Source organism: Humulus lupulus, chromosome 9, assembly GCF_963169125.1.
Source record: "Humulus lupulus chromosome 9, drHumLupu1.1, whole genome shotgun sequence".
In the NCBI taxonomy this organism is placed as follows: domain Eukaryota; kingdom Viridiplantae; phylum Streptophyta; class Magnoliopsida; order Rosales; family Cannabaceae; genus Humulus; species Humulus lupulus.
In genome coordinates this window covers 132,342,933-132,366,389 of record NC_084801.1, presented here as the reverse complement: position 1 = coordinate 132,366,389, position 23,457 = coordinate 132,342,933, and the positions used below count along the sequence as shown (strand labels likewise).

The window sequence follows — 23,457 nt, the reverse complement described above, 5'->3', positions numbered from 1 at the left end:
TAAAGACTCGCTTTGCGAGTCCTAAAAGAGTATTAAAGACTCGCTTTGCGAGTCCTAAAAGAGTATTAAAGACTCTAAAAGCAAGTCCTTAAAATTGTTAAATAAAAGAGCATAAAAACTTTTAAAACTAGATTTTTTTTATTTCTAAATTTTTCATATTATTAACTTTTGTATTTATAATAATTTTTATATCAACATTTAAATTTATTATTCTTTAATCTATTTATAAAATTAATTATATTATTATGCTTGAATAGTCTAAATTATATGAATATATATAGGTGGCAAAATTTTGGAGCCAATGGCGGCAATTGAAATACAGATTTCCTTTTTCTATTCTCTCTAAAGTAACCTATCTCATTCCCTCAACTCTCTTCTCTTACCCTCACCCTCTCTTTTCTCGTCTTTTTATCTCCCTCACATCTAACCTCTCAGATCTCTTTCCAAGTATTCTCTTGCAGGTGGCTGGCGTAGGAGTCTCGACGGAGATAGCGACGGCGACGGGGCTCGACCGAATAATCAACACTCTAGGTTTAGTTTTATTTTTCTATTTTTTTTTCCTTTCCACTCACAGTAACACGTTGAAATTTATGTACTGCATACTCTTCTCTCTCACATCACTCGCACTCGCACTCCCTCTCTTTCTCATTCTCTCATTCGTTCTTCCTCTCTCAGGTGCGAAGGAGTGGATGCACCAATCTGGGTCCTTAGCAGAGGAGTGGCTTCGACGGTGCCGTGGGTGCGTCTGGGATGGAGGCATTTTTTTCTCTTTTTTTCCTTTCTGAAATCTGAGTTTATAATTTAATGTTTTAAGTTGATTTTTAGGTCATTGGGTATGGACGGATCTGTCACAGTTTTAGCAGAGCTAGGGGTTTCTGCCAAAGAGATTGTTTCTCTGTATCCTCTGGTTTGTTTCTTTATCAGAGAATGATTTATATTCAGCTTATTAAGTAATTTATTAGTTTTAGACTGTGAAAATTCAAGATTCTTCCACTCAAACATTTATCATCTTTGTATTATTCAATCCAGACTGCAAACAGAAGTGGTAGGGCTCCCTTTGATTGTTTTGACTCAAGTCATTGGCTTCAAGTAAGTACTGTACAAGTTGCTACTTTCTAATGTATATAGTCATTAGTTATATATACATATATGATATATATATATTTAACCATCGGCATTCTTTTGTACAACACATTGGAGAATTTTGGAAGTTGCTACTTGAACAAAGGCATAAGCCTTTTTATCTGCTAATCTGGCGCATTTCATCTTCCAACAACTTTCCTTTTGAGCTTTGCATAGACTAGAACTAGTTATCTCTATAATAGTCTTACACATTTCATACAACAATATTCCATGCAGCGGTATGTTGAGGCCCAGTGTTGCATTGCTTCAAATGACTACAAAGGTAACAAACCCACCTTTTATGTGTATATGTGATAACCAGGAAAATATTTGCTTGGATAAGTTATATGTAATTAATTAATGACCAAAAGTCAAGTTTCATGTACAACATATATCTATTCTGTTGAGATTCAAACATGACCTATTGTGCTTCAAACTCCATGCAAAGTTTAGAAATTCTAACATCTAACCAAGATCTAAGTGCAGCCACTTGAGGCTAAGCTCAAGTGGCTGTGCTAGTAAGTGGTCCGGGTTCAAGTCTAAGTAAATGCAACTTCTAAAAAATAAAAAGTGTGCCAGTGTCTAATTTTGAACCACATCATCTTGTTTTTCATATGTGTTTGCAGGTGGTCTGGAACTATTTACAGATCTTTCACAGTGTTTCCCTAATAATATACACTTATTACTTGAGATTGCAAAGGTTAGTTAGTAATGAATTGCATTTCGAAGCTCATATTCTACATTTGATAGCTTTTTGTGGCCTGTTTTGTTACTTGAAAAAAAAAATCCTCATTTTTGAGAGGTGGGTATTGACCTTATTTGAATTGGTTTTTACTGAGAGCCTGTTGAGAAATGTCTGATGTAGTTAGTGACTGTAAAAAAAATTTAAATATTGATTTATTTCTATGCAAAATTAACGAGAATATGCCTTCTTTGTTGCTCTGTTTCTTCAATTAAATCCTACCATTGATTACTTATTTTTCTGTGTAACACAAATTTTGAAGGTTGAAGCAATCATTGGAAAAAATGATGAGGCCATTATGAATTTTGAGAAGGTAAACTTGTTTTTGTTATGCTGGACTGCTTGTTCATTCTTCTGTCGCCCTCATAAAAAATGAAGACAAATCCATCCTTAATATAAAAAGAAGAAATTGGTCCATGTAGGCTCGATCAATTGATCTGTATCTGGTGACTTATATGGATGAGTATGCAATGCTTCTAAAGATAAAGTCTGATTTTTCAAAGCTAAATAAATTGGTGCATGATTTGTTGGTCACTGATCCTACAAGGCCAGAAGTTTTTGTAGCTTTATCTGTTCTGAAGCTTTGAGTTGTATTTTCCTATTTTGTTTTTGTCTAAGGTCATAGACTGGTTTGTCTTAGTTCATGATCTTTTTTGTTTAGTATGTTTTTTATATGTTCATTGATTTTATTGTGCGATAAAATTTAATTGTGGTGGCTTTAAGAGTTAGTTTCAAATTTGTGGCTTTATGAGTTTTGGATTGTTGGCTTGGTGGCTTTGATGTAACTTTTATGATTTATGTTGATTAAATCCCTAATAATTTGAAGGGTTTATGATGATTGATTTTTCTGAGGCAATTTTTTTTATGTTCTGTTTGAAGTAATTTTTTATAATATGTATTGATCCTTTTTTGTTATTCTGGTTTGTTGTGTTTAGTTCTTTAGTGTTTCATAGCACCATATTTTTGTATTCTAATTTATTTTTAGGCAATCTGTTGTGGTAGGTGTCATTGTTACTTTGAATTATTTTAGCCTATGATGTTCAAGAATAAATATACGTATTTTATGTTGGTGATTATGACACTTGATGTGTTCATATTTTATTTTTATTTTTAATATATGTTGGTATCTCAAGTGTCGTAAATGCCCATAATAATAAGTTATATATTTTCTGAAATCCTTATGATGATTAAATTGGGGATATTTATTTTGTTGAAATTAATTATAAAGTCCTTCTCACTGGCGCCAATTCGAACCCCACCTCGCAAAGTCATCATCGACATTCACAATAAGTTCAGTCAGAGAAAAGGAGTCTCTCATGCAATGATCCCAAAGTGAAGAATAGGAAGAATGTCAAGAAAAATGACATTATTGAGTTTTCAATGACCTAAAAATAATGTATAGATATTTTTTTTATGAAATGTGTTTCTTAATAAGCAATGAATATTGTATAATATATGTTTGCTTATTTTTTTATTAAAGTTAAATAATTTATTTGATTAATAATGTTAAATATTTTTCAAATTAATTATTTTTATTTATTATTTATATTAAATAAAATTTATATATAATTAAAATTACCTACATAGAAATATTATATTTACTCACAAATAAATAAGTGTAGGTAAAAATAAGTATACTACAACATGTCACGTGGACCAATCATTTAGTACCACATAACCGATAAAAATGGGATAAGTAACATAATTATTCGAATTTCTTGTAGCACGTGGATACATTATTGTCTGACACATGGAGCAACCACAAGATGCCAAGTGGCGGTTTTGATGTATGCCACGTAGGATGCCACATCATCAGACACAAACTATGGAAACCATGTTAGCAGACATGTAGGATGCCACATCATCAAACACGTCATTTGCTGACTTATCAATTGATTTATAACTTAGTGGGGTCCACTGATTCTTTTACCTACCAGTATTAATAAGTGTAGGTAAAGACTCTTTCCCCACTAACCTTTACCTACCAATCTCTACCAATTCAATATTGGTAGGTAAACCATATTACCCACCATTAGACTAGTTTTACCTACACTTACAATTGGTAGGTAAAGATCCCATTTTCTTGTAGTGATTGTTTTGGCCACGCTCCCTTTGCTTCTTTGAGCCTTTTCTTCAGTGTGTCCTTCAGAGTTTTGTTCACAACCTCTACTTGTCCGTTGTCTTGTGGATGGAAACCGATGATTAGCTCTTCATTATACCATGTTGCTCGTAGAAATTGGTGAATAGGTTGCAGTCAAATTGTGTCCCATTATCTAATACACTTTTTTTTGGCAAGCCATATCAGCACACAATGTTCTTGACAACAAAATCCAGCACCTTCTTGGTTGTGATTGTTGTGAGTGGTTCATCTTCAGCCCACTTAGTAAAGTAGTCGACAACAACTACTGCATACTTGACATTCCCTTTTCCCATGGGAAAAGATCCGATTAGGTCAATTCCCCAAACTGTGAATGGCCATGGGCTTTGCATCTGTTTAAGCTCATTTGGGGCTGCTTGAGGTATCTTGGAGAATCATTGGCACTTGTGACATTTCTTAATGAAATCCATGGAATCCTCGATCATTGTAGGCTAGAAATACCCTTGTCAGAGAATCTTCTTTGAAAAACTTTGCCCCCTAGCATGATCTCCATAGAATCCTTCATGTACTTCCTCCATCAATTCCTTAGCCTTTTCCTTGGAGATGCACCGTAATAAAGGCATTGAGTATCCCCGTCTATATAAGATTCCATCGAGCAGGATAAACTGAGTCGATTGCCTTTGAAGCGTCCTCGCCTTATTCCTATCTACTGGTAACAATCCTTGTTTGAGATACTTGTATTATGGGAGTCATCCATGTGTCGGACACTTGTATTACTAGGGAGGATTCTTCTGCTTGAATGCTTGGTGCTGATAAACATTCGACCGATACTATGCTCAAAGTGTCGGCATCTTTGGCGCTTGATAACTTGGCTAAGGCATCGACATTTGAGTTCTTGTCGCGGGGTACTTGATGGAGAGTATAATTCTTGAACTATTTTAGTAACTTGTTCAGATATGCAACAATTTTAAGACCCCTAGCCTAATATTCTCCAATAATTTGATTAACTACTAACTGGGAGTCACTATATATTTCTAGTGACTTAATGTTCATATATTTTGCTAGTCTCAATCCTGCGAGCAACGCCTCGTAATTAGCTTCATTGTTGGAGGTCGTAAAGTTGAATTTGATCGCACAGTGAAACCGATGTCCCTCGGGAGTGATTAAGATCAGCCTTGCCCCTACGTTGTGCTCGTTAGATGATCCTTCTACGAACAGTCTCCAGGTGGGAGTTTGATTTTGATCATCTGTCTCTATAATCAGCTCGCTATCAGGGAGTCTGGTGAATTCAGCTATGAAATCCGCTAAGACTTGTCCCTTTATGGCTGCTCTAGGGGCATAGGAAATTTCAAACTGCCCCAGCTCAACTGCCAATTTTAATAGTCGACCAGCGACTTCTAGTTTCTGCAAGACTTGCCGTAGTGGCTGGTCGGTAAGCACTATTATGGGGAGAGCTTGAAAGTAGGGTCACAATTTTTTAGATGCCAATATTAAGTAGTAAGCCAATTTCTCTATAGCCGGATATTGTAATTCCACTCCCACTAGCCTTTCACTTATGTAGTATACTGATTTTTGAATGTTGTCTTCCTCCCTTATTAAAATTGCACTGGCAGCATACTCTGTTATGGCTAAGTAGATGTACATAGTCTCTCCTTCGACTGGCTTGGACAAAATGGGTGGTTTCAGCATATGGGCTTTGAGCACCTGAAAAGCCTGTTCACATTCTTCTCTCCAATAAAACTTTTTGTTTCCTCTGAGTAGATTAAAAAATGGCACAAACTTGTCTGTAGGCTTAGATATGAATCTACTCAGAGCTGTAATTCTTCCTGCTAGGCTTTGCACATCTTTGACTTTGGCTGGTGACTGCATCTCAATCAGTGCTCGAATCTTTTTGGGATTGGCTTCGATTCCTTGCGAGTTTACTATGAATCCCAAAACTTTTCCTGATCCAACACCAAAGGAACACTTTCGAGGAAGCTTCATCTGGTATTTGTTCAAGATGTTGAAGCATTCATGTAGGTCCTTGATGTGTTCACCGACCTTTCTCGACTTGACCGACATATCATCGATGTAAACTTCCATGTTATTGCCGATCAATTCTTGGAACATGTGGTTGACTAGTCGCTCGTAAGTCACACCCGTGTTTTTCAAACCAAAAGGCATTACCTTGTAGCAGTAAAGTATCGTATCAGTTCGAAAGCTAGTGTGGTATTCATCATGTGGATGCATACTAATTTGATTATAGCCGGAGTACACATCCATGAATGACAAAACCTCATGTCCTGATGTAGGATCGACCAGCTGGTTGATTCTTGGAAGTGGGAAACAATCCTTCCGGCAGGATTTATTAAGATATGTGAAATCCATGCATGTCCTCCACTTACCATTTGGTTTGCAAACTAGTACTGGATTAGAGACCCAAGATATTAAAACACTACCCTGATGAATCCATTTTCCTTTAGCTTCTCAACTTCCTCCTTTAAGGCTTTAGATCTGTCTTTGTCGAGCAACCTTCTTTTTTGTTGCACTGGTGGATGATTTTTGTCTATATTTAAGACATGGCTAATCACTGTTGGATCTATCCCAACCATATCTTTGTGCGAACAGGCAAAGACTCCCTGGTGCCTCCTCAAGAACTCCACCAACTCTTTCTTCATCGTTGTCTCTAAATTTTTACCGACTTTCACAATTTTAGTCGGATCTTTCTCTTCTAGTTGGACCTCCTTGAGGTCTTCCACAGACCCAATGTTCTCTTCATAATCTCCAAAGTGAGGATCTAAGTCCCTATCCTCACTTTGGGCAGCACCCTTTTTGGTGACTTGTTCACCTGATAAGGCTTGTGATTCATTCCCCACCAGCAACCTTTTCTCTACTGCGCTCCCCGATCCACCTCTTCTTGCCTTTGTGATCGAGGAGTTGTAACACTCTCTGGCCTCTCACTGATTTCCCAGTATTCACCTGACACGTGTATTAGTTGGAAATTTCATAGCCAGATGCCAGACCGAAGTTACGACTCACAGATCGACGAGTATGGGTCTTCCGATCACAACATTGTATGTGGATGGAAAATCAACTACTATAAAAGTAGCTAGTAATGTCCTATTGGCGAGTGCAGCTCCTGCTATGACCGGGAGTCTGATTGACCCTATTGGTGCTAACCCTTCGCTAGAAAAACCATAGATGGTTTGGTTGCATGGTTCTAAATCTTGCACTGATAATTTCGTTCTTTCCAGTGAAGATTTGTATAAAATGTTGACCGAGCTTTCAGTATCTATCAACACTCGTTTCACCATCATGTTGGAAATTTGAACATTCACAACCAGAGGATATGAGTGGGGGAATCAGACATGCTGTGCGTCCAGCTCAGAGAAAGTTAGTAATTTATCCTCTGTTCAAGATTTTTTGGGAGTTCGCTCCTCGGCGTTTAGCATTTTTATGTCATGATCGTGATGTAGGGTTCTAGCATATATTTCCCTTGCCTTACCATTGTCACCAGATATATGTGGTCCCCCACAAATATTTAGCAATGTACCAGCAATAGAAGTTGGTTGCAGAGGAGGCGAGCATTGGCGCAGATATGCCTGCTCCATGCCTCCGTGAACCTCCTGTTGGGAATTTTCCTCCACTCGTACATATCTCCTCAGATGTCCTTGTCGAATAAGGAACTCGATCTCGTCCTAAAGCTGGTTGTACTCATTTCATGGCCATAGTCGTTGTGAAAACGACAAAACTTAGTTGTATCCCTTTTGGATATCTCTTTCTTGATCGGGGCTGGTTGCCTAAAGGGAACAGTGGTATGACTGGCCTAATACAATTCAGGGTGACTATCGACTAGGGCAGTGTAATTAGTGAACCTTGGCTTGTATCTATTTTGTTTAGGGCGCTTATTATCAGATGTTGTTGGTTTAGTATTTTCCCCTTTTCCTCCATTCTTATTGTTACCTTTGCCGTTGCCGTTGGGTTTACCGGACCCACTGGCGACTTTTTTTGACTCTTCTTTCTTACCCTGATCGGCCTTTGGGGCTTTCCTTATTTGGTTATGGCCTCCTTGAGCTTGATATATTTTTCTGCTCGATCCAAAAATTCTTGAGTGCTCTTGTCTCCATTCTTTCGCAGACTACTCCAGAGGGGAGATTGGCGTTGCACTCCAGTTGTGATTGCCATCATCTTTCCCTCGTCTCCAAAAGTTTTGGCCTGAGCAGCTGCTCGCATAAACTGCTGTATATACTCCTTGAGAGTTTCTCCTTCCTTTGGTCGAATGTCGACCAACTGATTAGCCTCTGTAGGATGTACTCGACCAGCATAAAACTATCCGTAAATCTCCTTGACAAACATCTCCCATGAAACTATACTGGCTGGAGGGAACTTGAAGTACCATTCCTGAGCAGATTCAGACAAAGTGGTAGGAAAAATCCAACACCAAGCATCTTTGGACACCTTCTGGATGTCCATTTGTATCTTAAACTTGTTTACATGAGATAATGGATCTTTTCTTCTAGTGAAGTTCGGCAAAACTGACATTTTCAATTTGCTTGGGATTTCTGCCACAACAATTATATTAATGAAGGGGGTGCCCTTTCTTTGATCATACTCTATGTGGGACATTTTATACCCGACCAGCTGCTACACGACCTGATTCAAGAGCCATCTATTCGAGCTTGAACAACATCTGGTATTGCAGGAGCAGCTGGAGCTGGGGGGAAGTACTCGTCATGTCTTTTCCTTCGGTCATTGTGTAAATCTGTCAGATCTTCATCCCTACGTCTCTGATCGCTTGCACCTAACCGGTCAAAGACATTGGGTTGTTTAGGCTATACTCCAACATTTTGTCTTGTCGGTCGGTTAACCATTCAGGGAGGATTTCACTGCCTGTCCCTTTCCTCCTGCTGCCGACCATTGTTCCTCCTACCAAAGTTTGCCTCATTGTAGTCAGGGCCACCTCTGAATTGTGACATGTGAGTTCGTGACTTGTTTTACGCATTGTTCCCCTCTCTTCTTCCTTGTCCATCTTGGTATTCAGGTGGGGGCCTGCGCTGGTCGTTGGATCCTCTGACATTACTATGTCATGGGGGATCTCGGACCGCAGAGCCTGAATCCACCTGCCTATTGGTTCCTGAGGGACGTTGTCCCCTGCCAGGAGGGTTCTGTTCCCCAGTTGTTTGGCGTCTAGGGCTTCTGGGATGCTGCTCGTCCTTATTCTGCTTGTGTTTCTGAGCATAATCTTGACTAGATCTAGAGGTTGGTTGCTGCTTGTTATTTTGTCAGGATTCTAAGTTTGCCTTTCCTGCTGAGCAGCGGGTGGTTGTTCTGGTCTTTGCGGACTCCTTGGATGTGGTGGATTGTGATGATACTAGGGATGATATGACTATTGATTTTGATGAGGGTGAGTGTTTGGTGGATGATCTGCCTGAGAGGTTGGCACAGATTGTCCTTGTGCCCACTGAATGGCTGCCTCTAAAGCTAATGTGGCATCTCTCTGCCGATGATCCATGTCAGCGTGCTGCTCATTCAGTTCTTGGTGCTGCCGGTCAATCTCCATTTGCTACAGCACCATAGCTTCAGCAACATTCTCTTGGTTAGCTTTCAGAGTAGCTAACTCCTCTTGTAACATGATCAAAGTTGTTCACAAGGTTTCAACATCCATCTCTTCCTCTTCCAATTCCATTTGTGGCTCATCCTCCGCTACACCTTGTGGAGGAGGTGGATTTGGCACACTTTCAGATGTGTGCCCAATTTGACCCACTCTCCTAGAGTTCTTTGCCATTGTTTATCTTGAAATCCTTGAGTTCGACTCTCAACGAAAACACCAAAATGTTGACCCTCGATTTGGTCAACGACACAGAGTCACTAAAATCGATAAAAATAAATTGAATTGAACTCAAGAAGGTAAACAACACCCAGATTTATAGTGTTTCGACCCCAAAGAATGATAATGACCTATGTCCACTTCGTGTTCTTATTAATGTAGAACTTCAAAACTTGCGATCAGTGAACTAGGGTTCACGAGTTTCAAGAGGTTGAAGATGAGTACAAGTTTCATGGATAAAAACACTATCTTTCTCTCTTGATTACAAAATGATCCCCCATTAAACGAATCCCATGAGTCCTATTTATAGGCTGAGGGATGCACATGTTGGCCTATGGGCTGTCCCTAACTTGTGTTACAAGCATATTTTAAATAATAGCATAAATAATAATATTTACATATAAAGAAAGTCAAAGATCCTAGAAATATCTAACTCATAACTGCATTTGAATTTTGGCTTCGGTCCTACGAGAAAATCTGGTCGTATATGTCAACACATATTCTTCCTTGTTGTTCACCATATTCCTTATGCCCATCGAGTAACTTAATTTTCCTCTTGATAATCTGATCGTTGGTCGACCAAGTCTTTAGCAATAATTAATCATGTGCTATCCACGTGCGCCCCAATCGTTCCATGTCATCACCCAAATATTTTGGGTAAACATCATTATTGGAAAATCATGTTCCCAGACATTCATGATATTGAATCTCCAAAACAAAAGTCACTAGCCTCATTATATAAAGAAACCTTAATGAATGAATCGAAAGATCCAATAAACATAAACAGGAGTTCATGATAACTCAGGATTTAGACTAATCTACAAATGATCATCTTATAGGATATGAATGAAATCTTTATAGAAAATGGTACGTTCTTACAGATAGTTAATTCACATCAGTCCTGTCATATATAATCACTATTATATACATCACATTTACCAAGATGCCTATCCACATCAGTAATCGGAATCTAGATTACTTGCATCCCATATGCTTAGTAAACCATACTAGCAACCATTCATTAATGATTCCGTAATTTAATATGTTGTTGACTATTTTATTCATTATATATGATCTTAATTCTCTCGTACGCATACAAGATCATATTCTCATAAATGAATATGAATTTTTTTAATATTTATATAAATTATTCAAACAATAATTTTAACATTCAAATATAATAAAATTGTACTTTTTTTTTAAATAAAAAAACTTCTTTTCACATGCTTTTTGGGCACAAACCCTAACAATCTCCCACTTGCCCTCAAAGCATGTGTGACATATCTATCAATCCCAAATTGCGTACATGACCCATAAAAGACTTTGAAGGAAGTGTCTTGGTGAACGGGTCTGCCAGGTTTTGTTCTGAAGCTATCTTCATAACTTTCACATCACCTTGGTGCATAATCTCTCTTACTAGATGGTATTTCCTTTCTATATGATTTCCTCTCTTCTAGCTTCCAGGTTCCTTTGAGTTAGCTACCGCTTCACTGTTGACACAGTACAAGATCAGTGGCTTCTCCATATCTAGAACTATGGATGCAAAAAATCCACAAGGAAAAATATATGATCCCGTGTTGATATGAGTAAGGGTTTGTAAACATGAAAGAATTGACCCAACAAGCAACACAAGCTAAGTTATAAAGTTTGGGCTAGCCTAGAGCCTAAGGCCTTAATGCTCATATAAGGATGAGCCTCATTGTGCAAGATGACCATCGTGGATGCCAAAAATAAATGCAACACACTCCCGAGGTAGTCCTGGGAGACCATGGGTCAAATGATGAAACCTTCGCTCCTCGCAATCTTGGTTGCATTGTCATAAAATCCTGGACATGCCCACACCGTGCACTCGCAAGACCCTCCATCTAGCGAATATGCACCCAACTGCATCATACCTCGCGAAGCCACAACTCTGCCTCGCGAGACCCTCTATCTCGCGCATATGCACCCTACTGCCTCACGCCTCGTAAAGCCATGACCCCACCCCGCAAGACCCTCCATCACGCGCATATGCACCCAACTACCTCACACTTCGCGAAGCCACGACCCCCACCTCACGAGACCCTCCATCTCGTGCATGTACACCCAGCTGCATCGTGCCTCACGAATCCATGACCCCCGCCTCATGAGATTCTCTATCTCGTGCATGTGCACCCAGCTGTATCGTGCCTCGTAAAGCCACAACCTCACCTTGCGAGACCCTTTGTCTCATGCATAGGCACCAAGCTGCCTAGTTGAAAGCACCATGTAATGCCTACACATCTCACCCCTAGTGTGCATGTGTTGTGTCTCATCACATACGCTGCAACTCTTATTGGAGAGGCCCTATCCCCCTCCCTGAGAAAAGTGCCAACAACGGGGCACATTCTCCCCTGTGGGTCTCACAAGATGTAGAGTCAAGGAACTCTTAAACATGCATTCGAGGAAGGTTAGGGAAGACCTCACAATGATTTGATATGAAGTCAGAAGAGGTAAAAAATGCACTTACCAACCAAGAGGAGTTAGAGTACGGATACAATGTCCACACCAAACAAGTAGTGACAGTATTAGAAGGGTACATATTAAGGACTCCCAAGCACGTGTATGACATACGTACCCGACAAGTAGTGGAGGTACGACACGGTACCAAGGCATGAGTACTTTTGCAGACCCCTGACATATTCTAGGGCCGGCCACTACTCCTCCAACATCACTACCACCTGCAGCCTGGATATGCAGCTCCTTGTCTCTTCATGACCACAATGTACCAAGAGCCATTAGAGCTCACCCATAAATAGGGCCTCACTTCATCATTGAAGGGAATTGGAAAATTCATTGTATACTCAGGCTATTAAGAAATATACGAATGTTTACTCCATTGTTGATTTGCACTTATTTTTCCTTAAGTCTATTTTAAGTTCTTACTTAGTTATCGTCTTACTAAGCTTTGAGTTTTTCGACCTAACATCGTTGACGAGTTCTCACCGTCAATAGTTTGGTGTCATCTGTGGGAAGAACAACTAACAAACAGTAGTTCCTCCATTAATCTTGGTAAGAAAACATGCCAAGTCATTCAGCACGCCTACAAGACCACCAAGAAGTGGAGGTTCACCTAGATGAAACCTAGCTAAGGGCGTCCATGAGAGATCCTCCCCCGTCGACGAATGGAAGTGCAACGGATCTACCCAAAGACAATGGCAAAGAGGAAGAAGTATCATCCCTTGCCATCCATTCTACATCGGACCTTGTAGCACATGCCACCTCTCCAATGAAGGGTTGTACAACTCACCCTCCGCCATGGCCACCGGTGGGCCCAAGTCCGAACCATCAGAACCCGAGTCCCTCCAAATAGAGACATGGTAAACGCCCACGAGTACATTCAGTGAGTTCAAGTTTCAGAACTCGTCGTTGTGAAGATGAAATATGTGACCTGCACTTGAAAAACCAAAGGTTCCAGGCCACCATGGAGAACATGCAACAGGTACTCAATGGCCTGTTACAGGAAAACTCTGATGCTCCCTTCCCTAAGCACAAAGAGAGGGAACTTGTACAAGGAGAAACCACCATACCCATGGACGGTGGAAAAATGAAACTCTCCACTAGTCACACCCCTCGTCGAGGACGCAAGGAAGATTCTACACCAACGGCGCAACCTGGCGCGAACCCCACCTACAGGAGGTGTGAACCCAAGACAGCCTCCGAAAGAGCTTCACCCGACTTGAGGGATAAACTTAGCCAGAGAGCGTTAGAAGTGAAAACCACACCCCCTGCAACTCCCTTGATGGACACAACCAAAGCAAGGGTTCCTTAAACAAAAGAATGAAGGAATTAAACACCAAAATGCAAAGCCCTTGAAGCAAGATTATCACTGCACTTGGGGTGCACAAAGATGACGAAGAATTTGACTGTGAGTCGCCCTCCACAAGGGAGATCCAGGTTGAGAACCTCCCCACTAGCTTCAGAGAGCCTCGCATGACTCCGTACGAGGGCACTACGGGCCCAAAATATCACGTAGACACCTTCAATAACCTGATGAAGTTAAGGGGGGTCAATAGCAAAGCAAAGTTCCATTGCTTTGTCGTTACACTCAATGGGGTAGCGTACAAGTGGTTCAATAGGTTGAGGCCGGGGACAATCTGGTCATGGTAGTAGTTCTCTGGTGAATTTCTTCAGCAACACCATGCAGTCCAAGACTATGTTATGTCGAGTACCAGTCTCGCTAACATAAAACAAGGAGAAAGTGATAGCCTGAAGAGATATATCGAAAAATTCAATATGGAAGCAACTCTGATGGGAAGCACGACTAAAGCAGAGCTCAAGATGGCAATCAATGCCGGAGTTCATCCTGGAAGCAAGTTATGGGATAACATGCTCAAGAGGGAGATTACAAACTTAGACGACTTCTTCGAAAGAGCCCAAAAGTATATACGTGTGGAAGAGGGCCATAAGAACTTGCATGTTGAGGGAAGCAAACCTTCCTCCAATCACCCTTCTACCAACGTTTGAAGATTCTGCATAGAAGAGATCGTTGTGATAGAGGAGTCACTGATTAAGTTGAAGATTGGAAGAGGACTACAAGAAGGCTTCAAGGAAGAAGCTAGCGGGATTCATCAAGGATAACCTTCGATGAGATTACCTTTATCTGAGTCGCTTAGGAAGCAAAGAAGTCATCGCAATTGGCTCCCATAAAGATTCAAAGAGGTCGCCAAGCTGACTACGGAGATGTAATAGGACAACGACATTATGCTACCCTTGCATTTTGTCTACTATTACTAATGTCAAGCACATATCTTATATATTACATCTCTCATTTCCAAAGGACACTTATATAATGCACATATTACCATTGTTAGCTGAAATTGTCAAAGCATGTCAGAGAAAACAAAAAAAAAGTGCTTGGCAAGATAGACCCCATCAACCACTTAGGAGGTGTCCAACCTCGCGAGCCTCAACAGGCACCCAGCCGTGTGCAAAATAATTTCCTAGTCTCGCAAGCCTCAACAAGCAAGCCGTGTGCAAAATAGGCGTCCAACCTCGCGAGCCTCAATAGGCACCTAGCCATGCGAAAAATAGGTGCCTAGCCTCGTGAGCCTCACAGGGGACTGGCCAAGTGCAAAACAGGCATCTGACCTTGTGAAATATATATAAAAGTACTTATAATGGATATATGTGTGAGTGGTGAACCTTATAAGACAATATTTGAATCTATAAGGACTAGCTACCCTTATAGAATCTAAGAAAGTCAAAAGATCCCTCAAAAGTGACCTTTTCACAAACACACCCACCATATAAAGGGACCACATCGCAGGAGACAAAAGTGGAGTCAAAAGAGATCCCTAAGTCTAGATCGACTGAGTCTCCTTACAAGGGAAAAATGGCCTTGAAAATAGGCGCTTGCGAGTTTTAACAAGTACCATCTCCCTATAAGGGTCCCAACCCAAGGGGAGATCACCTCAAAGACCAAAAAGGGTCCTCATAACAATCCTAGGTCGGCCAAGGTCATCTAGCCCAAAAAGGGTCTCAAAGAAGATGCTCGTGAAAAGGGTCTCAAAGAAGACACTTGGGAAAATGGTCTCAAAGAAGACGCTTGCAAAAATGGTCTCAAAGAAGGCGCTTGCAAAAATAGTACTATGAATAATAATGAGAAGGATGCTTCTTGCACAAAATAAAATGCGTGCGCATAAATATATAAAAGGATAGCGAGAACCCAAAGGGTCAACATATCCTTACAAGTGGTCAAGGTGCACCAACATACACGAATCACATGTAGTAGAGAGGTCCCAAAGGGAACCCTTTCAAAATAAAGCTATTGGCACTATGACCATGAGGAATTGTAGAAGTTCCTCACAAAGAAAAAAAAAAGAACCACTTCTCAAAGACCCAGACCAAGGAAAACAAGGCTTCTCAAAGTCTCATACTAATGAGAGAAAGGGAAAAGGATTTAAACTTCCCTTATACTTGTGTGAACTTGTGAAATTATCTTGTGAACATGGTATATCTGAAAGAGTTATGAGATAAGAGGTCCTTGTCTCATAGGCTCTTGGTCAAATGTGCCCGCAATGCGAAGCCGCAATTCAGTAGCCTTCAAATGGAATGCACCCGCATCGCAAGGTCGCAACGCAAGGTCAACTTCGGGATATCCCTTTAGTGCTATCCCTCTCACAAAATGATAGGCATCTCAAATCATAATTTACCAAGTGTGAACGATGGAAATCCTCCCTCGACCCTTGCTCCGAATTGAGTTTGCTTCCTACCCTAGACATTCCTCGTAGCACCACCAGAGCATAGTAAGTGTAGCATCATAATAAGTCTACAAGGACGCCTAAAGAGCTCCTCATAGACTGGGGGGCAAGTGTGGATGCCAAAAATCCACAAGAAAAAATATATGATCCTGTGTTGAAATGAGTAAGGTTCTGTGAACATGAAAGAATTGACCCAACAAGCAACACAAGCTAAGTTATAGAGTTCCGGCTAGCCTAGAGCCTAAGGCCTTAATGCTCATATAAGGATGAGCCTCATTGTGCAAGATGATATTTGTGGATGCCAAAAAAACATAACACACTCCCGAGGTAGTCAAGGGAGACCATGGGTCAAATGATGAAACCTTCGCTCCTCGCAATCTTGGTTACAATAGCACAAAATCCTGGACATGCCCACACCGCGCACTCGCAAGACCCTCCGTCTCGCGCATATGCACCCAGCTTCATCACGCCTCACGAAGCCACTACCCCACCTCGCGAGACCCTCCATCTTGCGCATATGTACCTTGCTGCCTTGTGCCTCGCGAAGCCATGACCCCCGCCTCGCACCTCAGAAAGCCATGATCCCCGCCTCACGAGACCCTCTGTCTTGCGCATATGCACCTAGCTACCTAGCGCCTCGCGAAGCCATGACCCCCACCTCGCGAGACCCTCCGTATCGCGCATGTCCACCCAGCTGCATCGCGTCTCGCGAAGCCAAGTCCACGCCTCGCGAGACCCTCCATCTCGCGCATAGACAGCAAGCTGCCTCATTGAAAGTTCCATGTAATGCCTATGCATCTCGCCCCTGGAATGCATACAAGGTGTCGTGTCTCATTACATACGCCGCAACTCTTGTTGAAGAGGCATTATCCCCCTCCCTGAGATAAGCGCCAACAACGGGGCACATTCTCCCCCATGGGTCTCACAAGATGTAGTGTGAAGGACCTCTTGAACATGCATTCGAGGAAGGTTAGGGAAGACCTCACAACGATTTGGTATGAATTCAGAAGGGGTACGGAATGCACTTACCAACCAAGAAGAGTTAGAGTACATATACAATGTCCATGTCTGACAAGTAGTGGCAGTATTAGAAGGGTACATAGTAAGGACTCCCCAAGAATGCATATGACGTAGGTACCCGACAAGTAGTGGAGGTATGACACGGTGATAAACGAGTTTTAGGCTCGTTTATGGTCTAGTTTTTAGGAAAGTTTTCATTAGTTTAGGGCTATTTTATTGCATAATTATGCATGTTTGTTCATGTTTCAAGTTTTTGATGCTAAGATGGTGAAAATAGTGGAATGAAGTGAAAGTTGAAGAAAATGGAGTTATTTTGGAAAAAATCGAGTCTTTCGGCAGCAATAGGTCAGAGTACTGTTTCTGTGGATAGCGCTGCAGCGCTATCATAGTGGCGCTACAGCGCTAGAAAGACGACCTTAAATCTGTTGTTTTTGTCAATAGCACCCCAACGCTACAAACACAAGCGCTACAGCGCCTGAAAATCCTGAAGAGTAGCGTTACAGCGCTAGTACCTCAATTTTTGATGTAGTTTGACTCTGTTAATGGCGCTATAGCACCCAAAACCTAGCGCTATAGTGCTATCGACACGATTTTGAGATTTTTTAGCCACTTTTAGAAGGACAAAACAGTCTTTTCACTTGGGAGCATTGGAGAACTATTTAAGGGACATTATTCTGGGAATTTAGCAGACATTTTTAGTTGTATAAACCCTAAATCTAGAAAAGACTGCTGTAATTAGATTTCTTTTTCTGGTTTATGACTTTCTAGATTTCTTCTTCATCTGAATTCTTTAGGTTATTATCTATGAACAATTATTTGAATTTTATTTTCATTATGTTATCTATGAACTAAATCTTTTATCTAGGGACTAATGTAGTCACTTGAATTTCAATTTAATTTTACTATGATGTTCTATGGATACTTCTTCTCTATTCTAATTTATATGATGTTTGCTTAATGCTAGTAAATACTTGATCACTATTTACTTGATTTAATGTTTTTGATTCAAAATTCAAAAGATGAGAATTGAATATGCTATCAATATATAGACATAGGTTGCATATTGGACGAAAGTACCTGTATGACTTGTGTAGTAATTAGGTTTCCATGCTTAATGCCTTCTATATGTTTAAGTTTATCACAGAAATGTAGAAAAATTGCATATAGGCTGAGATCTTATATCTTGAAAAAGAATAGGAATCAATTTATGTTAACCTGCTATTAGAATAGGAAGAAGAGATTTAGAACTGATTAGTAAAATTAATAGAATGAAAAGTTGATGAAATTAATTCCTAGGCTTTTTTATTATTGATTATTATTTCGTTGATTTATTATTTTGTTTACAGTTATTTAAATTGTGTTCATAGTTTAGAATTATTCATATTTATGTTAATCACCAAATAGAAAGTGCAAAACGATTATTGGTAATTGGTTAATAGTCTCTGTGGGACGATCTCTGTTTGTACAGACTTTATTACTTGACATGACTATGTATACTTGTGTAAAGATTTCAAAGATCAAGTTTTTGGCGCCGTTGTCGAGGAATATTACCCAATATCAAAACTAATTGTTTTCAATGTACTTTGGTTTTAATTTAACGTTTTCTAAATCGAATTGCTTTTAAATTTCTCAATTTCAGGTGACCTATTTTTATGCGACGTAAAGGTTCGAAAATACTAGTACTTGTTGATCCTGAGATTGAGAAGACCTGGAAAAGAGAAAGAAAATAGAAAAGACTTGAAAAGATGGCCCGAAACGTCAATAATGTTGCCAACAACAATCTGAATCAGGGTAATGAGGGTAACACTGCAGCTGAGGCAGACCTACCCTTGAGAGATTATGTACTCCCTACTGTTATGGGGGTACATTCTAGTATTCACCCACCTACTGTGGAGGGAAAATTTTTTGAGATCAAGCCTTCGATTATCCAAATGGTTCAAAATTGCTTTCAGTTTGGGGGGCTACCTAATGAGGATCTGAACCTCCATATTACCAACTTTTTGGAGCTATGTGATACTTTCAAAATGAACAGAGTAAGTGATTATGCAATCCGTTTGAGGTTATTTCCATTTTCGTTGAGAGACAGAGCTAAAAGTTGGTTGATTTCGCTACAAGCCAATTCCATTGTGACATGGGATGTCCTTGCTCAAAAAAATTTCGCTAAGTATTTCCCTCCCGCTAAATCAGCACGGATTAGAGGTGAAATAAATAATTTCTGTCAATTTGAGGGGAAATAATTATATGATGCTTGGGAAAGGTTTAAAGAGCTGCTTCGAAAATGTCCACATCATGGTATAGTGAAATGGATGTTGGTGCACACTTTCTACAATGGACTGAGGGGAAACACAAGGACTATAATTGATGCAACATCAGGTGGAGCATTTATGAGTAAAAGCGCTAACAGAGCTTACGAGCTTTTAGAGGAGATGGCCATGAATAATTATAATTGGCCATCTAAGAAAATAAGAAGGTGGCAGGAGTTCTAGAAGTGGATCCTATTCCTATGCTCACTACTCAAATTGCTTCGCTAACAAAACAAATGCAACAACAAAACAACATTTTAGGTCAAGCGATGCAACTACAATCCACTCCTATCAGTTGTGAGACATGTGGAGGCTCTCATCACTTTTAGCAATGTCCAACGATGAGTTCTTATTCAGTAGATGATATTCCACTTGAAAAGGTTCAAGCCATTGGTAATTTCTCAGGGCAACTGAATAACAACACATGCCCTAACACTTATACTCCATCGTATAAGAACCATCCAAATTTGTCATGGAGTAATAATCAAGGGCACCAACCAAAGTATCATCCAAATCCACCTCAATATCCTCCACATAGACCATCTTATGGGCTAAACCCAAGATCCTTTTATGATACTCAAAGGCCACAAATGCCGCAACATCAATAACCACCGCCTCAAATGACTAAACCAGAGGTATCCGCTGATTCATTGAGCTAATTTATGACTGAAACCAGATCCTCTATTCGGAGCTTAGAAACACAAGTTGGCCAACTTGCAAAGTTAATGGCAGATCGTAATCAATGGGCTTTACCTAGTTCAACAGTGGTGAATCCCAAGGAGCAATGCCAAGCTGTCACTTTGAGGAGTGGGACTAAGTATGTAGAGTCCAAGAACTTTACTTAGCTAAGTTAGATAGTAGTATAATAGTTATAATAGTATTATCTTTATAACTGTGGATTTTTGGTTTAGACCGGGATTTATTTGGACACTCATAGTAGTACTTGTAGATTTTCTAAGTTTAACCTATAGTTTAGGAATATTAATTTTAACCTAAGGTTTGATTAATATGACTGATATTGAGGATAATATTTATTATACTATAAGGTTTAGATAAGAACCAATTAGATAATAGCACATGTTATGTATGGGTTTATTAATGATTAAGTATTTTGAGGATTAAATTTATTAAGGTTAAAATTTGAATACTCTAAGGTCAGTCAGCAGCTTTGAAAACGTTAGGGACTTAGTCAAGGCTGTTTACTCAATTCAAATTAAGCTAAAAATGTATAATTTTGTGTTTAAATAATCAGCGTATGCCGATATATCGCAGCTATAGGGGGCAATATATCGCAGTACGAAGATACGAAAAACACTACACGTTGCACGATTGCCTCAGGCATACTGGCCCAGGCAATATATCGCCTACAGGGGGCGATATATCGCCCCTCTCAGCATAATTTTAAAGTTTTTGAAATCATTTTCCATTCAAACCTTCAACCTCTTGATAAGTCCAGCACCTTTCTGAACGAGTCTTCAGCCTCTGCTGAACGATAATTCAAATTATTTTCACTTAAAAAGCCATTATTTTTATTCAAGTTAAATGAAGATCTTTTCATTCCTAAACTCTATAAATAGGACCTAGTACCCAGCCATTATTCATCTATTACTCTAAGTTCAGAGGCTGCAAGTTGCTAGGTGAGTGTGAGAATGTAAACACTTGGGTTAGGAATCATAAGCTTGATCATCATAAGCTTATCAAACACTTGGGAAGTAAGGTTTTATAGCATTTCGGTTCAAGGTTTAGATTGGTCTTATAAGCCTTCAAGGTATTTCCACACTCTAGTTCAATTGATATTATTTTATTTAAGTTCTCATAGTCTTCTACTCAGCCTTCTAACCTTATTCTTTATTTTGGTTAGGAAATCTAAGAACTTGCACATAAGTTTTTGATAAGTATATTCTCAATGGTATAGTCCTTCCATTCTTTTCATCCCTTTTCTTCAATTTACTCACCCTGTTATAAATGGTTTTTAGGAGTGTTCCAAAGTCCCAACTCTATCCTCATATCCCGGTATTTTGGTAAGGAAAATAGGATAGAATTTATATGTTATATGTTTTATATGTTATCTTATGATTTTTATGTTATGAAATATGTTATGTTAAGTATGTTTGTAGGCTTGGGCATATGACCTATATGACTAACAAGCCCCAAATAGATTATGGGAATATGACTTGCTTAGCTAGCAAGACCCCACTAATCTAATGGGCATATGACTTGTTTAGTCTATGGGACCCCAAGTAATAATGGCCATTATAGTATGTATGTGGTATAAGTGTTATGTTATGTTTTTATGAAATTTATGTATATGGACTATGTGTTAGATTTTCCTTGCTGGGCATTAGGCTCACTCCTTTTTTGTTTATATGTGCAGGAAAATAGTCTTAGTGGCGGGAATGGTTCTTGGAAGCTTGGAGAATGTGTATTGAGGCGGAATGGATTTCAAGAGCCAAGCGTTTCGATTCGAGGATGTAGTTTTGTTTCTTATGGTTTTTACATGTATTTTTCCGCATTTTATTATGTAAATCTCTTTTTAATTATGTCATATTTTGATTTTAAAACAATGGGATCCCATATCCTACTTGATATTTTATGTAAGTTTAACTTTTATTTTTACAAGTTTCTTAATAAAGTTATGGTTTTTTCACTTGTAAAGATTTATTAAGGATTAGTATTTATGTATAGTTTTCGTTAATGGTCCAAAAGTCTAGAGTAGTTAGGTCATTGCAAAGTATGAGGGGCCTATAGTAGAAAATAAGGGTATGAAGATTAAAGATCAACCTGTAACTAGTTCACCATAAGAGGAGGTTACTGAAGACCTTCCAAAGATAGAAAAGCCAAAACACACCGAGTCTACACCAAAGATTCCATATCCTCAGCAGTTCCGAAAGGCCAATCTTGACAAGAAATTCTCCAAATTTCTTGAAGTATTTAAGAAACTTCACATTAACATTCCCTTTGCGGAAGCTCTTGAACAAATGCCTAGTTATGTGAAGTTTATGAAGGAGATATTGTCAAATAAGAGAAAAATGGAGGATTATGAAACCGTGGCTTTGACAGAAGAGTGTAGTGCAATGATTCAAAAGAAACTTCTTCAAAAGTTGAGAGATCCGAGTAGCTTCACTACACCATGCACCATTGGGAATTTTCATTGCGAGAGGGCTTTATGTGATCTAGGTGCAAGCATTAATCTAATGCCATTGTCCGTATATAGAAGACTCGGTTTGGGGGAAGCTAGACCCACTACGGTAACTTTACAACTGGCCGACCGTTCATTGACACACCCCCGAGGTGTCATTGAAGATGTTCTTGTCAATGTGGACAAATTCATTTTTCCCAGTGATTTTATTGTTCTTGATATGGAGGAAGATAAAGATGTTCCAATTATTTTGGGAAGACCATTTTTAGCCACCGGTCAAGCCTTGATAGATGGCCAAAAAGGAGAGTTGAGGCTAAGAGTGTAGGGTGATGAGGTTGTATTTAATGTATTCAAGGCTTTGAAGTATCCTAGAGCAAGTGATAGTTGTTTTAGTGTGAATGTAATTGAGGAACACTTGTCAAAGAGAAAACTTATTGAAGATCCACTTGAGATGAGCCTTATTTTGCAAGAAGTGGAAGACTGTGATGGCATTGAGGTTCTTGAATATGTAAATTGGCTAAACTCCGCTGGACCTATTTATAAGAAGAAATATGAGGAACTTGGACAAGGGCCCGAGAGACCATTGCCATCTATAAAGAAACCACCAGTACTTGAATTGAAAACTTTACCGGATAATCTTAAATACGCCTATTTTGGTAAGAATGATACTCTCCTTGTTATTATTTCTGCTTCATTATCTACTGTTGAAGAGGAAAAATTATTAAGAGTACTTCGAGCTCATAAATTGGCCATTGGCTGGACTTTAGCTGATATAAAGGGAATTATCCCCTCTACTGTTATGCACCATATTCTCATGGAGGAGGACAGTAAGGCTAGTATTGATGCTCAAAGGAGGCCAAAGCCTGCTATGAAGAAGGTGGTTCGAAAAGAAATTTTGAAGTTGTTAGATGCTGGTGTTATTTATCCAATCTCGAATAGTTCGTGGGTAAGCCCAATACAAGTGGTTCCGAAAAAAGGGGGATTGACAGTAGTCAAAAATGAGAAC

The 23,457-nt window shown here is 39.5% G+C and overlaps 1 long non-coding RNA gene across 2 annotated transcripts; it reads left to right on the top strand.

The window, feature by feature from the left end:
• Positions 1–537: 537 nt before the first annotated feature.
• LOC133801886 (uncharacterized) lies at positions 538–3,061 on the top strand. 2 transcript variants are annotated; one of them, XR_009877048.1, is made up of 5 exons: positions 538–1,089; positions 1,360–1,405; positions 1,749–1,822; positions 2,127–2,177; positions 2,287–3,061. It is a non-coding gene; the product is annotated as an uncharacterized LOC133801886 (long non-coding RNA). The 2 variants fall into 2 exon arrangements; XR_009877047.1 differs by having other exon boundaries at positions 2,127–3,061.
• Positions 3,062–23,457: the final 20,396 nt, after the last annotated feature.